The following is a 16,200-nucleotide window of genomic DNA, read 5'->3' as shown; positions in this document are numbered from 1 at the left end:
AGACCAGCACACTCCCATTTTTCAGATAGGGACAGCAGGACAGGTGCAGATAAGGCACAGATTTAGCAAGAGGTAGGATTGTGATGCAATCCAGGCACCTGGACTCCTCCCCTGCACCTTTTTACTGAGTTCTCATCCAGGATTGCATAGTCTGTGTGGCTGAGGGTTTACCATGAGTGATGAAATTGCTCCGGCATATGGAGTTGAGACGTAATAAGAAGGCTTCCTCACTACAATTAGCAGGAAACTAAACTTCACTAATTTAGATCCAAAAGGAAAAATCTCTCGTGAGTTAGAGAACACTTAAACATAAAGCAAAGATGTATCTCAAGTAAGCAAGCTAGTCTATGTGCTGCACTGGGGTGGAGACCATGCCTATTTTGTTCATGAACTATCCCCCAGCACATGCCTGATGCATAGTGAACGCTGAATCCAAGTGAGTGGAACAATGAGTCAGTGGAAAGTCATAAAGTGATTATTTTTACTCTCAAATGTACATAGTCAGAGGGCTGGCTGCTTAAATTGGGGCACTCAGTGAAATATTAAAATATGAGGCCCCTGTTCAAAAAGTCGGAAAAAAGTGCTGTTAAGGCACCAAAATATAAGGCTTTTTTCTTTCATCTGAAGTCATTCTCTCCATTTTTCATGGTGTTTATTTGCTATTTAATGTCATTCTGAGTAAAGAAAAAATTAAAAATTTATATTATTAGCATGAATTTTACCATTCATCATCAAATTGTGCAATGATTATTTTAAATGCAAATATAAGAGCATTTAACATGTTTGCAGAATCGCTGAAATTACACAATTTGTATTTGTTAGTTCGTACATACACATGTATTTTGTTCCTAATAGAACAGTGGAAACCCAGCACTAAATTAACTTAGCTGTTTTTTTTTCTTTTTTTGGTTTTGTTTTGTTTTGTTTTGTTTTTTCCACTTCTTTAATGAGCACATTCTATTAATGCTTTTACCTTTGGCTCACTGATGAGTAAGGGAGGACTACAGGGAAAAGGAACTATGGGTTGTCCCAACTTTCCCTTTCCTTCCATGTCATCATTTTTGGCATAAGTGGCTGGTTGATCCAGGGAAGTAAGAACGCATTTGGTGAGCGAATTCACTTTTGAGGAAATGAAGACCTTAAGGGAGAAGACAGAATTATTAAGGTAAAAGTCAGAGATACTCATATGAAAGCTCTTATAAATACCTTTCTTTTAAAGAAATTAAACCATAAAAATGAACATTAAATATAGTCAATCAATGACCTTTCCTCCCCAGATCAGCACTAATGCATGGGACATTTATTTCCCATTGCCATGTTTAGCTTGAGTGAAAGTTTTCAGGGTCTCTCTTCCCCACGGCCTCAATAGGATGGCTGCCAATTTGTTTTGCTCCAACATGAAGGCTAAGAAGCATTTTTAAAGGTAAATATCAATATTAATTAACGGTAATATTCATGTTAACAGGCATTTCTATGTGCCTTTCTCATCCTCCTGTCAAATGTTCCGTGTCTTCTAGTCTTCTGGCTGAGAGTCCTCTCCTCTGGTGCCACATCTCCAGTCCCTGCGGTGGAGTCCGCGGCTGCCTGGGGTGGAGAAGGCACTGGAGACCCTCAGTCGCACTCTGCTGAGGAAGTATTCTGGGCGCTAGTCTCCCTGCGTGGCCTTGGGGTAGATTGCTTAGGCCTGTGCATGTCAACATCCCGCCTCGGCGCCTGTTTCAGTCTGTCCGTCCTGAACACGTTGCTGTTGCTGCCCCCTCCTCAGAGACAGGTACAGTTCTGAGGCTGGAACGATTTCCCTTCATCTTCCCTCATCTTTCCCAAGGCTGCAGTGCAGAATCTTCTCCTTTTTCTTTGCCATCTGTTTTACCTCCCCTTCCTAGTCCTAAACCCCAATTCTCTCCTTTTAAAATTACTCCCAACAGAAGTGGCTTGTCATTTGTATGTACTGGAAACAAGTTGCCAAAAATGGTTTATAGAAGTAAATTTGTGTACAATTGAGTTTTTCTTAAGGGAAATTTGCAATTACTGTGTTTCTTCTTTGTGTAGAAAGAGCATGGGTTTGGATTAGATAGATTAAAATTCAAATTTTAGCTCTGCTCCCTTGATAAAGAAACGACTGACCTTGGGAGAATGTATACAGCCTCTCTGAGCCTTGAATTTCTCAGCTCCTCCAAATGGAAGTAATAACATCTACCTTGCAGATACCAGGACATGTTGTTGAATTCAAGTGGCAGATTTCAAAATGCATCAGTGGTATGATACTACTTATGTAAACTTGTATATGTGTGAGTGTGTATGTGGGGTATATGTATACAAGAGAAGAGTATGAAAGAATTTTCAACAAAATGTTGACGGTGGCTGGCTTTAGGAGACATTTGCTTTTTTCTTTTTCCCTTTCTGTAATGTTTGTTTTTTTTGCTAATTACTGTATTAGCAGAAATGTTTCAATGTTAGATAGCAAAGTTGTTGTTACCTTAAAAAAGAAAAACAAATAAATACACACATACACATATCTGATATAAACGGGCATATTTTATGAAATTCCTGCTAAATGCCAGGCATTGTGCTATGTTCTTTATGCTCATTGTTTAATGTAATCTTCACAACATCTTAAGAGGTTGGGGTTATTCTGGCATGTCCCATCTGTAGTATGTACCTAAGAAATGCTGGTTCCTTCTTTCTTCTATGCCACATGAGTGCTTGGGTTATTTCTTATTATATTCATATCACTAGACACAGAAGCAATAGATGACCCCCTTTCAGTGTTTTGGGGCACTGAATATTACAGTAAACATTTAAGGGGGTCTGATGAAGAGTTCCAGGCAAATATTTCAAATGTAATTTTGAGAAAAGGGGTTTCTCTATCTTAATGTACATCTTAACTCTGATTTCTCTCTAAAGATTTAGTTAGCTTTCTATTCTTCTAGTGACTGCTCTAGCCAGCTTTGTAACAAGGACAAAATAGGAGATTTGCTTAAAACTGATGCTCATTACCGATTGTTATCTTTTGCTATATAAATATTAAATAGATTGTTTTTTCTTTAAAAAAATGTACAGTGGCAAGTACTGAAAATGTGGCCACATAGATTGCAGACACAGAAACAATCTACTTTCTTCTAAAATGTGTCTTTTGCACCCTTCCCAGCATTAACTACCCAACTCCCTGACCATGCAGATCAATGATTATTCATGACTGGGACCCATCAAGAGCTAGTAAGTGCTTTGTGCAATTTTCAGGTGACTTTTGTAGTTCGAGTTTTCCATTCTGTCACATGGAAATCCTTTTCTGCAGAACTTCTCAGCTGTGCTGCATTGGGGAGAGGCAATTCCGTAAAGGGCAGGGAGAGATGGAAAAGGGGAGTTTCAGCCTTTACAGATGAGAATGTGTATTTATTTTTTCAAAAAAGTAAGCCTTTGAAAAAATATTTACAAAGAAGGAACGTGTGTACAATGTCTTCCAACAGCTGAGGGCGGCTGAAGACTCTTCCGTGACCAGGGCAGATGTAATGGGAGGTAAGATTTCCATCTCTGCTGAAGGGCAAAGTGGACCTAAAATGCCAGTGCAACTTTTACATTTCCCTGACATGCCAATTTCCAACAATTCAAGCACAGAATTGCTCTAAACTTAATGTGGCTGACTTTAGAAGACAAAGTGGAGAGCCCACGGGCTGTTGTGACAATTCTTACTGCTGTTGAATTGCTCTGTATTGATTACGCGTAAAAGCTATTTGGTGGCTCTTCTCTTTCCTTGGCGCATACCCACCCTTCAGCCTCTCACATCCTCAGATGACCCAGTGGCAAACAAGACAGAAACTATCCAGGCGTCTTAATCAAACTTCATTGGAATATCTCAACCCTCAGTCAGGGCTGCCACTGAAAGGATTCCTGACAGAGGAGGAAGATGAGCCAATGACCTCTAATGCAAAGGTCCCTTCCAATTCTGTGGCCTCTGTTTTTTGTTAGTTAAATGTTAAAGATAAAGACCAATCCTTTCATACTAGAGTCTAATTGGTAAATGCTGAGAATGTACACATTTAGGGAAAGCTTCTTCCAAAGCACAAAAGAAGGTCAGTTTGTACATCTGCATGCACAGAATGGAACACACACACACACACACACACACACACACACACACACTACATTTAAGATCTTGAAATTGAATTTCCACTTATGTTTTGTAAATATGAAATGTAATCTACAAATAAATTCTGAATGTGAAGGTTGGCACTGGTTTTGAGTCCAACAGACTGGATGAACATCTTCTGTGGCAGGGCCCCCAGTCAGTTTTTCATCTCAAATTGAGTGTTTTGCATTGGGCCCTTTCTCTGCTGTCTCAGGAGGAGCCCAGCTCAATCTCAGGGGTGCAGTGGGGGTGGGGAGATGGAGAGAAGGCTGCTGAATTAGATTATGACACAAAGTATGATTTTAAAAAATTGTTTTTTATTGAGGTATGACATAAATAAATACAGCATAGTGCCTGATGTTAAGTATCCATCTTGATAAACTTTCATGTGTGATGTGTTCATGATGCCTGCTCAATTCAAGACATGGACTATTTCAAGCACCCCACAAGGCTCCGTCCTACCCCTTCTCACTCAATACCACTTCCCTAGAGGCAGGCACTATTCTGACTTTTGTCCCCATAGATTAGTTTGGCTTGGCATTGAGCTTCATATCAATAGAATCATACAGTATATACTCTTATTTTTCTGTCTTCTCTCATTCAACATGTCTGTGTGAGTCATCTGTTTATTGCATATGAGGTGTGATTTAAAAAAAAGGACTCCCAGAAATTACATATTCAAATGCATGTTTGCCTTTGAAAGGGTCACCTTGGGAGGCCATAGGCTTATCTGGAGGTGGTGGAAATGACCCAGGGTGTCTGGAAGCCCACTCGGCTAGTAGCCAAGGCAGCCAAGCACACCTGTCGAAGTGCTTTGAAGCCACATTTAATTTTTGACTCCACACTAAACTGGATTGTCCTTGCTATGATTTGAATGTCCCTAATTCAACAGTGTTGGAAAGTGTGGTCTTTAGGCCACAGGGCTCTGCCCTCATGAATGGGATTAAGTGCCCTTATAAAAGGGCTTGACAGAGGGAGTTTGCCTCTTTTTGCTCCTTCAGTCCCTTCTGCCGGGTGAGACTGCAGTGATCCTCCCCTCTGGAGGATACAGGAGAAAAACCACCACGTTGGAAGCAGAGACTGGGCTCTCACCAGACACTGAACCTGCTGGCACCTTGATGTTAGACTTATAGTCTCTAGAACTATTAGAAATAAATGTCTATAGTTATAAATGACCCAGCTGTTATAGCAACACAAATGGACATAGACACTCATCTTTTTTTAAATCAAACTTGTTTTTAATTAACTTTTGTAAAATAAAATTTGCTCTTAAAAGATAATAGCAAGTATGTGTCAGACACTGTGCTCTACATGGGCAATCTCATTTAATCCTCCCAACACACCTATTATTACCCACAATATGAAAACATGCAAATTGGGGCTCAGGGAGAATGAAGAACTTGCCCAGGATTACAGCCAGGAAATAGTGGAGCCGGGATTTTAACCCAAACTCATTCAGACTACAGAGCTGGTGGCTTCTGTGGTCTCTGAGAACAAATCTCCAGGAATGTTCTGAGTGATGGCAACAATTGGCCAAAATGAATATAAGTGAATGGAATCCAAAGGGATTCCTCATTTTATGTTCTGGCTACACCGGCTAAGAGCCCGGACTCCACCACTGTGGTCTGTGTAAGAGTGAGCATTAGCAGCGGGGCCCACACTGGTGAGAAAGGTAGGTTGGATAATGTCCGTGCACAATACCGTATGCTGAGCAGGGCAGGGGATATTTGAACAAGGTGAAAGTACTGGCTCTAACTCATACTAGCTATTGTGATGTGGGGACAAGTATTTTACTTTTCTAAAGCCTCTGTCCCTTCATCTGTAAAATGGAAGTTAATAATGATACCTATCTCATAGAATTTTGTCAACATTTAATGATTCCTGTAAAGCACCAACACAATTCCTGGATATCGTTATTATAGTTACTGGTAATTATTAACTCAGAAACACTCTCATGTTTAATATAAGCAAAGGCTCCCTCTTGAGTAGCACAGTTAGAACAGAACTTTATCAAAGTAACATAACACCAAGGGAGAGTGTTAAACTGGGTTGGTGGGAGTGTTTATGAAAGTGAGAAGAAGAATTGCCTTGGCAGGCCAATATTGGCCACTCATTTAATCAATTCATTTACTTCTCACAGCCAAAACATGGCCATTAAAAGGGTTTACTTGGATGCTTCCCTCTTTCTATATTGATTCCTTTTCAGTGAAAATATTGATAAATTTGTATAGATCGGGACCTTTAAGTTATTTAATTATTGATTGAAAACAGTTGCTCAGGCTGAGCAGGTGTGTTTTTACTTTGTTTAATAACTAGAAGAAACAAACAGGGTTTCTGCTGGATAAAGCTGGCACCAAAGCCCCGCCTGAGTGGGCTGACCCTTGTCAGCTCTAAGCCTCAGCAGTGTGAGCTGCGGCATCTAAGTCCCAAGATGTTTGTCCACATGCTTTTTGTTTATCAGCAATGAGGGTAAATTAGACAAAGCAGTACCGCCTACTGGGATTGGACTCAACTCTGGGCTGGGCAGAAAATGAATGTGGATTTGCAGACATGTTTTGAGTGTGTTCCATGAGCCGTTGCTCACCTGTACCGGTGCAGGGGCAATCCAGCCAATGCCCACCAGCACCTCAGCTGCCCTGAGGACTGAGGGCCAATGGAATATGTCCTCTGACCTCAAGGAGTTGAGAAAACAAGAGTATGAGGTGAGCTTTCTAAATTGTCATAGTAAAAAGTAGAAAGAGGGTAAAATACTATTGAAGTAAAGTTTTGTGGACATTCAAAGGGGGAAAATTTTTATTAAGTCAAGGGGAATCCAAAAAAGTCTTCCTGGAAAAGCTTCGTTAGCTTATTTAACATGTGCAAAGCACCAAACTAGATATTGTACTTAGTTTGTGCAGCTTCCTTTTTGCCATGAGGCTGGTGGCTCCAGGGTCCTTCCCAAACCCAAACCATTCACATAGTAACAGTACTTGCCTGGTTGTTGTCAGTTTTTGAGTTTTCCAACGTCTGCTGGAATTCACTTCTTCGAGGTGCCTATTGCCTACTGTGTGGAGTGCGGTAGAATGGGGAGGAAGGAAGGTTATAACACACTTATAATTTGGCTGTTAGAGACAGAAACCCCTACATAGTGGCATAAGCAGGAGGGGCATTTATTTCCTCTTACGTAAACAAAGGAGGTAAACAGTCCAGGCCTAGATTTGTCTGTTGACTTTTTTTTTTAATTAGGTTACACCACCACTTCAACACGTGGCTTTCTTCTCATGGTCTGACACGTCTGCTTAAGCTTCCACCATGATGACTGCATTCTAGAGATGAGAAAGGATGAGGGGAGGAAAAGGAAGAGAGGCTCTCTCTTTAAGGGTACTTCCTAGAGGTTGCACATCAAATTTCTACTTACACCACATTGGTCAAAACTTAATCACACACACCTAGCTAAAAGAAGGCTTGGAAATCTGATTGTCATTCTAGCGTCTATGTACTCAGCTAAATATCAGGGATTTTACAACTGAAGAGGAAGCAGGGAAGAGATATGAGGAGAGATGTAGCAGTCTCTGCCATGGAGAGTGCTGCAGACACATATACATCTCATCGTACAGCCCGGCAGGTGCATTGGTGCTGTGGCAGAGGCGCGGAGCAAGTGCTAGGAGGACACAGGGAGCTCAGGGAGGGTTCCATGGAGGCAGCAGCTCGGTAGGGGAAATTGGGAGCAGACCATTCTAGGTACAGGGAATGACCCCAAATAAGCAAAAACAGAGACATAAAAGTTCTTTACAGGTTTAAGGAAAGACAAGTGGTTCATTGTTGTTGACTTCAAAATATATGGAAGGCTAGGCAAGTAGCAGAAGATATTACTGTGTATCAGAGCAAGCTCACGTCTTCTTGACCACCAGTTAAGAAGTTTAAGCCTTATTTTGTAGGTAATAGGGAGCCATAGAATGTATAGCAGAAACTTCAACTGTCTCCTTATATGTACTCACTCCTCATGCTGAAAATGACTGGATTCTGGCAGACAGCCAGCATCCCACTATCACTGCTCTGCCCCTCACCGTCAGCCAACCCCTATGACCTCTTGTTGCATTCTTAGTAGCTCCAGTCCGAGCCTCGTTACTCATTCGTATTCCAGAAAGTCACTACCAAGCACCTGAATTTAGAATGAGAGATAAAACCTGTTTTCCACCTGAATTACATGATCTCCTTGGTTCTTTCCTGCTATAAAATGTCAACAATCTATAATTCTCTAACAGCATGTAAAACAAAAGCTGAAAACTCAAACAGAGACTGCAGTAAGTGCCAAGTGAGTAAGTGCCTAGCCCACGTACCAAAGCAAGGGGCTAGACCATGCACACAGCTTGCCTGAAAATAGTTTCACAAACCTTGGCTCATCACACACCTTTATAGAAGGGCTGAAATGGAAGAGGCTAGGAGAAAAGTCTGTCTGAAAAAAGTGTTAGAGACCATTTAAAGAACTTGTTTTGTGTCCCTGGATTTGGAGACAGAGTGGACTGCGCTCTGGCCAATCAGGATCCTATGTTTAAAACAGCTACAGGGATAAAGTGATTGTTTGCTCTGATTTTATTGAGTTCTGCCTGTTTAAGATAATGCTTCAAATTCTATGTATACTCTTTCATTCTACATTTATTTGTTTATTTTCATTCTCCCTGCCCCTCAACATCCAGAGATTTTGTATATTTCATTCAACATATGAAAACATAGTATGTGTACAATAAATATTTGTTGAATGAATGGAAGAATTCTTCAAGCAATAGTAGTTAAAATGGAATTCAGTTCTGATGATCAAAGAATCTGGGTGATGGCAAATATGGATGGGCCGGGGAACATTTGCATCTTTTTATGTTCACTTCAGTGAGAGATCCCATTAGGGAGGCAGAGAGAGCCACGAAGAGTGGAAGCTACACTAGCAGAACCTTCTTGCCCCCATATAGAGAATGTGCATGAGGACAGGCTGGTTAGAGGTCAAGAACAATCTTGGGTATCGGTGTTGCCTAGTGTGAAATAACTTGTTTTAATATTCCATCACAACCTTGGTTATTTTCAGAGCTTGACCAGACTTAAAGACTTGAGGCTCTTTGAGAGCATCACAGCTTCTCTTGAGCTTCCCAGGTAAAGGCAGCTTCATATTCCATCATAACACATGTGTGGCTGGAGGACCTTCAGACTGAGGGAGAAAAGAAAGGGTGACCTCTAGATTATTTGTTTCATTAGGACAACAAAATTAGAGAGTCTTTAAAACTATTGGGTGTTACAAAGTACACATGCCCAGTTTTTGGATGGCAGTGGAACCGAACAGGGGACAAACTATTTCAGCCTCAGTTCTTCATTACAATTTAAAAAAATGTTAAGACTGAAACGCAGCACCATTTGGCATAAGCAACACAAGCTTTCCCTCCTAATCTTTTGTTTCAGGTCCCAGGGATTAAATATAATGATCACTTACTCTAATGCATCACTGCTCTCCTCCCACCGCTTAATTTTTAGGCACTTTAATGAGTTATAATTGACATACAATAAATTGCACATATTTAAAGTGCATAATTTGTTGTTTTGACATGTGAATACACCTGTGAAACCATCACCAGAATGAGATAATGAACATATTCATCACCCCCAAATGTTTCCTGTGCCCCTTTGTACTCTCTCACTCCTGCTCCACCTCCACCCACCTCTGGTCCTCAGGCAAACACTGACCTGCTTTCTGTCACTGTAGATTAGTTTGTATTTTCTGGAATTTTATATATATGGGATCATACAGGATGTATTCTCTTTTTTTTTTTTTGTCTAGCTTCTTCACTCAGAATAATAATTTAGAGATTCATACATGTTGTGTATATCACTAGTTCATTCCTTTTTATGGCTGGGTATTCTATTATATGCACACAATATCTTTTTTAGCCATTCACTTGTTGATGGACATTTGAGTTGTATCCAGCTTTTTCGCTATGGCAAATGAAGCTTCCATGTATGTTTGTGTACAAGTTTTTGTGTGGACCTATGATTTTATTTCTCTTGGGTGCATGTTTAAGAGTGGAATAGCTGTCTCATTGTATGTGTGTATGTTTATGTTTTTTGGAAGCTTCCATAGTGTTTTCCAAGGTGGTTGTACTATTTTACATTTCCACTAGCAATGTATTATGGTTCCAGTTACTCCACATCCCTTGCCAACCCTTGGTATGGTCAGTCTTTTTATTTTTTATGATTCTAATATGTGTGTAGTAGTATCTCACTGAGGCTTTAATTTACACTTCTCTAGTGACTAATAATGATAGCAAGCATATTTTCATGTGTTCATTTGCCAACTAAAAATCTTTGAACAGAAGTTATCTATTCAAAATGTTTGCCAATTTATTTTTTTCTTATTGTTAAATTTTTAAGTGTTATTTATATGTTCTGAATACAAGAGTGTTTTTTTTAATCAAACATGATTTGCAGATATTTTCTCCAAGTTTGTGGCTTTTTTATTCTCTTAAGCAGGGTCTTTGAAAAGCAAAAGCTTGTAGTTTTAACTTCCTATTAATCAATTTATTCTTTTATGTAGTATGTTTTTGGTATATTCTTTCCTTTGGGAACTTCAATTGCATATATATTAGGTTGCTTGAAGTAGTCCCACAGCTTAGTGATTTTTTAACTTTTAATTCTCTGTGTGTTTCATTGTGGATAGTTATTATTGCTATGTCTTCAGGTTCACTAATCTTTTTTTAATGTTTAATTTGTTATTAATTTCACCTAGTATATTTTTCATCTAGGACATAGTAGTTTTCATCTCTTGAAGTTCAATTTTGGTTTTACATATATGTACATATCTCCTCCATAAATCTGGTTAAGATGTTTTTTCTTGCTTAGTGAACATATTGAACACAGGTGATTCTGATGCACAGCCCAGTGGAGAACCACTCATTCCGGTGTAACTCATAAGTAATTTCAGGATTACAATGACCAAAGTCATTACCTTTCATCTATGAAAAACAGAGTAAAAGAGGGAAGAAGGACAGGGGAGGGGTGGGTCCTATTTCACAACATAGGGTCTTTCTTGATGTTAATATTCATCCTTTTAGGTTGCTATTTTACCTCCTCAGCTGTTTGTTTCAATCCATTGGGTGTAGGTTGGCTCAGGGAAAAAAAAGAAGACTGTTCAAATTAATGAGATGGTATAAAAGATGGAGGAGAGAAAAATTGAAACAAAGATGGTCAAAACAGTTGGCATGAAGAGCGAGAGACTCTGGAACCATGAGGCTCAAACTTAAGATCTTTAAGAATCATCGTGAGAATGCATTAAATCGCAAATTTCTACAGACCGCACACAGAGCTATCTTAATAGAGAGAGTTGGTGTATGGCCCAGGAATCTGAATTTTAACAGAGATTCCCAAATAATTCTGTTGTGAAAGGTCCATTGTGAAAATATTGATCTTGACCTAACATTTGGTCAGATTCCATGAAAATCCATATCAGAAAAAAAGTTTATGATAGTCTAAGCTAACAATGAAGATTTAGCACAGTTGTCAATTTGGGCCTAGAGAAGCTTCTGACTCATTTCTGCTGAATAAATAAATGAAAAATAAATGCCTGGATGAAAGAATGAATTGATATAAACCTTTTTTTCTGTGTTTGTAAATTGATGAGGCTGTTATAATAATATTAATTATTGATACAAATATAATTAGTAATGCTATTGTTTGAATGTGTCCTCCAAAGTTCTTGTATTGGAAACTTAATCTCCAATGCAACAATGTTGGAAGATGAGACTTTTCAGAGGTGATTAGGTCATAAGGGCTCTACCCTAATGAATGGATTAATGTTGTTATCACAGTGCATTAGTTATTGCAGGCATGAGGCCCTGATAAAACGATGAGTTTGGCCTCCTTCCTCTTATTCTCTTGTGCTCTCTTGCCCTTCCTCCTTTGCCATGGGATGATGCAGCAAGAAGGGCCTCACCAGATGCCAGCACCATGATATTAGACTTCCCAGTCTCCAGAACTGTGAGAAACAAATTTCTTTCTTAATAAATTACCCCATCTGTGGTATTGTTATAGCAACACAAAACAGACCAAGATAAGTACCATCATTCTTTATATTTTCTAAAAAGTTATTTACGGATGCCCCAGTAATCTATTTACACTATAAAACAACTTAGCAAATCTTTTTCAGAGTAGCATAAATGCAAATTTCCGTCCAATACGAGCAACATACTCATGGATTTGGGGCTAGGAATGTAGGAAATATTGAAGCTTCCCCTGGTTTATGAATGTTTTAACAAGAAAAAAGAAATCACCAGTTAAAGAAAAATTTAACACCTATGGTCAGTTGTAAACAGTTACTCTTTATAATACGTCTTTTTCCCTCAAGCATTTCTTTTTGATGTGTAACAAATAATACACAAGTGACAGAATACAAATATGTTAAAGATGTTCAGTTTATATTGACCATTTGATGTATCACTGCAAATAAAACTGTAGTAGAGAAACGTTTCTTGGTTACAGATAGATTTTCTTTCTTTCTACAGCTTGGAATAGTCAATAAATTAATAATTTAGAATTATAAAAATTATTTCATTTATCAAATTTATCTTATCAAGAAACCATTCTGTCTTCTGACAGATCATCTGAGCCTGTCGGTTAGTGAGAGTATGAGTTTGAATTTAATAAATAGATTTCATAGAAGACCTGTAAATTAAATCAACACTATAAATAAAAGCAAAGTATTTTAAACTAACAGATACTTATTATTATTATTATTTTTTTTTTTTACCATAGAGATGAAGTTATGGTTTGAATGTGGTTTGTCCCTGCCAAAACTCATGATGAAATGTTGGAATTTTCTCCCCAGTGTGGCAGTGCTGGGAGGCAGGGCCTCGCAGGAGGTTTCGGTCATGGGGGTGCATCTTTGGCGAATAGATTAATGCCCTCCTTCAGGGGTGAATGTGTTCTCACTGTAATGGGAATGGATTTGCTCCCACAGAGTGGGTTGTTAAAAAGATTCTGCTTCCTTGGTTTCTCTTTCTCTTACTTCCTTTTCACCATGTGACCTCTTTGTACATGGCTGCTCACTCTTCTGCTTTCAGCCATGACTTGAAGGAGTCTAAGACCCTCACCAAATGGGCTATCTGATCTTGGACTTTCTAGTCACCAGAATTGTGAACCAAATAAACCCCTTTTCTTTATAAATTACCCAGATTCACACATTCTGTTATAGCAACACAGAACGAACTAAGACAGAAGCCTAAATAGAGCTCTCACTCAGAATTATGACTGCTCGTCTCAGCTGGTGGCATTAGGAACTTTTTGAATTTATAGCCATCTCTCACAAACACAGACACAGGCACACACATCAGTGACAGTGGGCTAAGACACAGCAGGTCCATGTCTAAATCAAGCATGGTTCAAATCAAGACAGGCTACCTATATATCTGGAATAGTTGTCATGTTTGTATGGAGAAAGCTCTCTATTGACAGTAAAGAGTATTCTTGTTCCAGCTGTCATTCCTGAGCCAATGAGTCACTTCCAAGATACAGTACATTTAAAGGTTGGGATAGATAGAATAGAATAGGGGAGAGAGAGAGGAGAGGGAGGGAGGAAGAGAGGGAAGGAAGGAGAGACAAAAAGAGAGAGACAGAGTGCAAGCGCAAGGCTTCTTAATTCCAAGAAATGCCTCTATCCCTTTTTACAGCAACATTCTCTCTTTGAGATAGATCTTTCCAGTGAGGTTATTGGATAACACCTCTGTAAATATGTGCCTTTACAAATAGTGCTCCTCTAATTTTGAGTCCTTCTCTCTCCTTTCTTCACTTGACAAACTCCTTTTTATCCTCAAGGAATCATCTTTTCCTCTTCAAAGCCCACCTTCCCTAGCCTTCCTAGGCAGATTATAGCTCCACTTCTGTTACTATTGATGTTACTGTTTGCTTTCTCTCCTAGTCTGGGTGCCCCTTACTGAAAAGACTTTTCTGGATTCACAGCACCTAGCAAAGAGCCAAGCACGCATGTGTGCAGGCGTGTGCATGTGCACACACACACACACACACACGCACTTCAGTACATGATGTAAAGATTTATTCTTTTTTTCTATAGAATAAATGATTGTCCTAGTGCCAATTATTGAATAGTATATTGAATAATAAGTTTCCACTGATTTGCAATTCCAACTCTTTCCTGTGTCTATTTTCTATATACAGATGGGTCTGTTTGGGTCTCTTTGTTTTGTTCCATTCATCTAGTGGCCTATCTCTGTGGCTGCATCACAACACTGTCATTACTATAGCTTAAGTAAGTCTTCATATGTAGTAAGCCCCTTACTTCATATATGTTAGAATTTTTATAATGTATATATTAAATCTATAAATTAATTAGGGGCAATAGAATTCTTTATATTATTGAGCCTTCCTAAACAGGAACATGGTATATTTCTCCATTCAGTTGTTTTCTTCAATGTCTTTCAATAAAGGTACATACATTTTTTTCATAAAGATCTTAATTATGTTTTGTAGACTTACTTCTAGGCATCTTCCATTTTTCTTGCTATTATAAGTCACATATAGTTTAGCAGCTTTCTTGAAGTTGCAATTCACTATGTAGTACTAGGACAATTAGTTACTCTTATGGGGAAAAATAAAAATAAATCTTTACATTACACCCTACATAATCATTACAGCCAGATAGAGCAAATACTTTAAATGTAACATATAACCTTACAAATTTTAGATGAAAATATAGGAACACATGCTCACATATATCAATATCTATATGTGTGTGTATATATACATTTTCTCTCTATATATATATAGTTCTAGCACCATTTATTGTAATGTGTGTGTGACATACAATACACTGCACAGATTTAAAGTATGCAATTTTAACATGTATATATCCTCACAAAACCACCTTCAAAATCAAGGTAATGAATGTATCCATTATCTTCAAAAGTTTCTCTATGCTACTTTACAATTTATTTCTATTAAGACTATACTTTCAGGGATCATTTCTATAGTCCGTTAATTTAATTCCATTTATTTCCCATTGCTGTAACAAATTATCATAAGTTTAACAGCTTGAAACAACACAAATTTATTCTCTTACAATTTTAGAATAGAGGTCAGAAGTTTAAAGTCAATTGCACTGGTTTAAATTAAGGTGTCAGTAGGGCTGGTTCCTTTTGGAGGCTCTCAGTTTCCTTGCTATTTTCAGCTTCTAGAAACCACCTGCATTTCTTGTTTCATGGCCCCTTCCTTGTATCACTGCAACTTCTTCTGTGGTCACATGTCCTAGCACTAACTCTGATCCTCCTGTCTCCCTCTTAAAGACATACAGACACTAGTGATTACCTTGGGCCTACACAGATAATCCCGGATAATCCCTCACAGTCTTGATTACTATAGCTTTATACTAAGTTTTGAAGTCAGGGAGAGTTCTTCAGTTTTATTCTTTTTCAAAGTTGGTTTGGCTGTTCTGAGTCCTTTGCATTTCTGTATGAATTTTAGATTGGTTTGTCAATTTCTAGAAAAAAATGCTGCTGGGATTTTCATTGAGATTACTTGAATTGTAGATCCATTTGGAGAAAATTAAAACCTAAGCAATATTGATTCTTTTGATCCCAAAATAGTATATATCTCTTCATTTATTGAGGTCTTTAATTTTTCTCAGCAATGTTTTATAGTTTTCAGTGTACAAAATTTTCACCTTCTTTGTCAAATTTATCCCTAAGTATTTGATAAATATCAAATGGTATTTTAAATGATATGTTTTAATTCTAATTTCTGATTATTAGTTGCTAGTATATGAAAATTAATAGATTTTTTTATATTGATATTACATTCAGTAATCTTGCTAAACTCACTTATTAGTTCTAGTACCTTTTCTGTGGAGTCCTTCTAATTCAAAACGTAGTCAATCATGTTATCTGCGAATAAAGACAGTTTTACTTCTTCCTTTACAATATAGATCCCTTTTCTTTCTTTTACTTATCATATTGCACTGGCTAGAACCTCCAGTACAAAGCTCACTCAGCGTAGTGAGAACAGATATCTTCATCATCTTCCTGATCTTAGGAAGAAAGCATCTATCTTAC

This window comes from Lemur catta, chromosome 3 (assembly GCF_020740605.2).
Source record: "Lemur catta isolate mLemCat1 chromosome 3, mLemCat1.pri, whole genome shotgun sequence".
Lineage (NCBI taxonomy): Eukaryota > Metazoa > Chordata > Mammalia > Primates > Lemuridae > Lemur > Lemur catta.
This window is presented reverse-complemented; position numbering follows the sequence as displayed.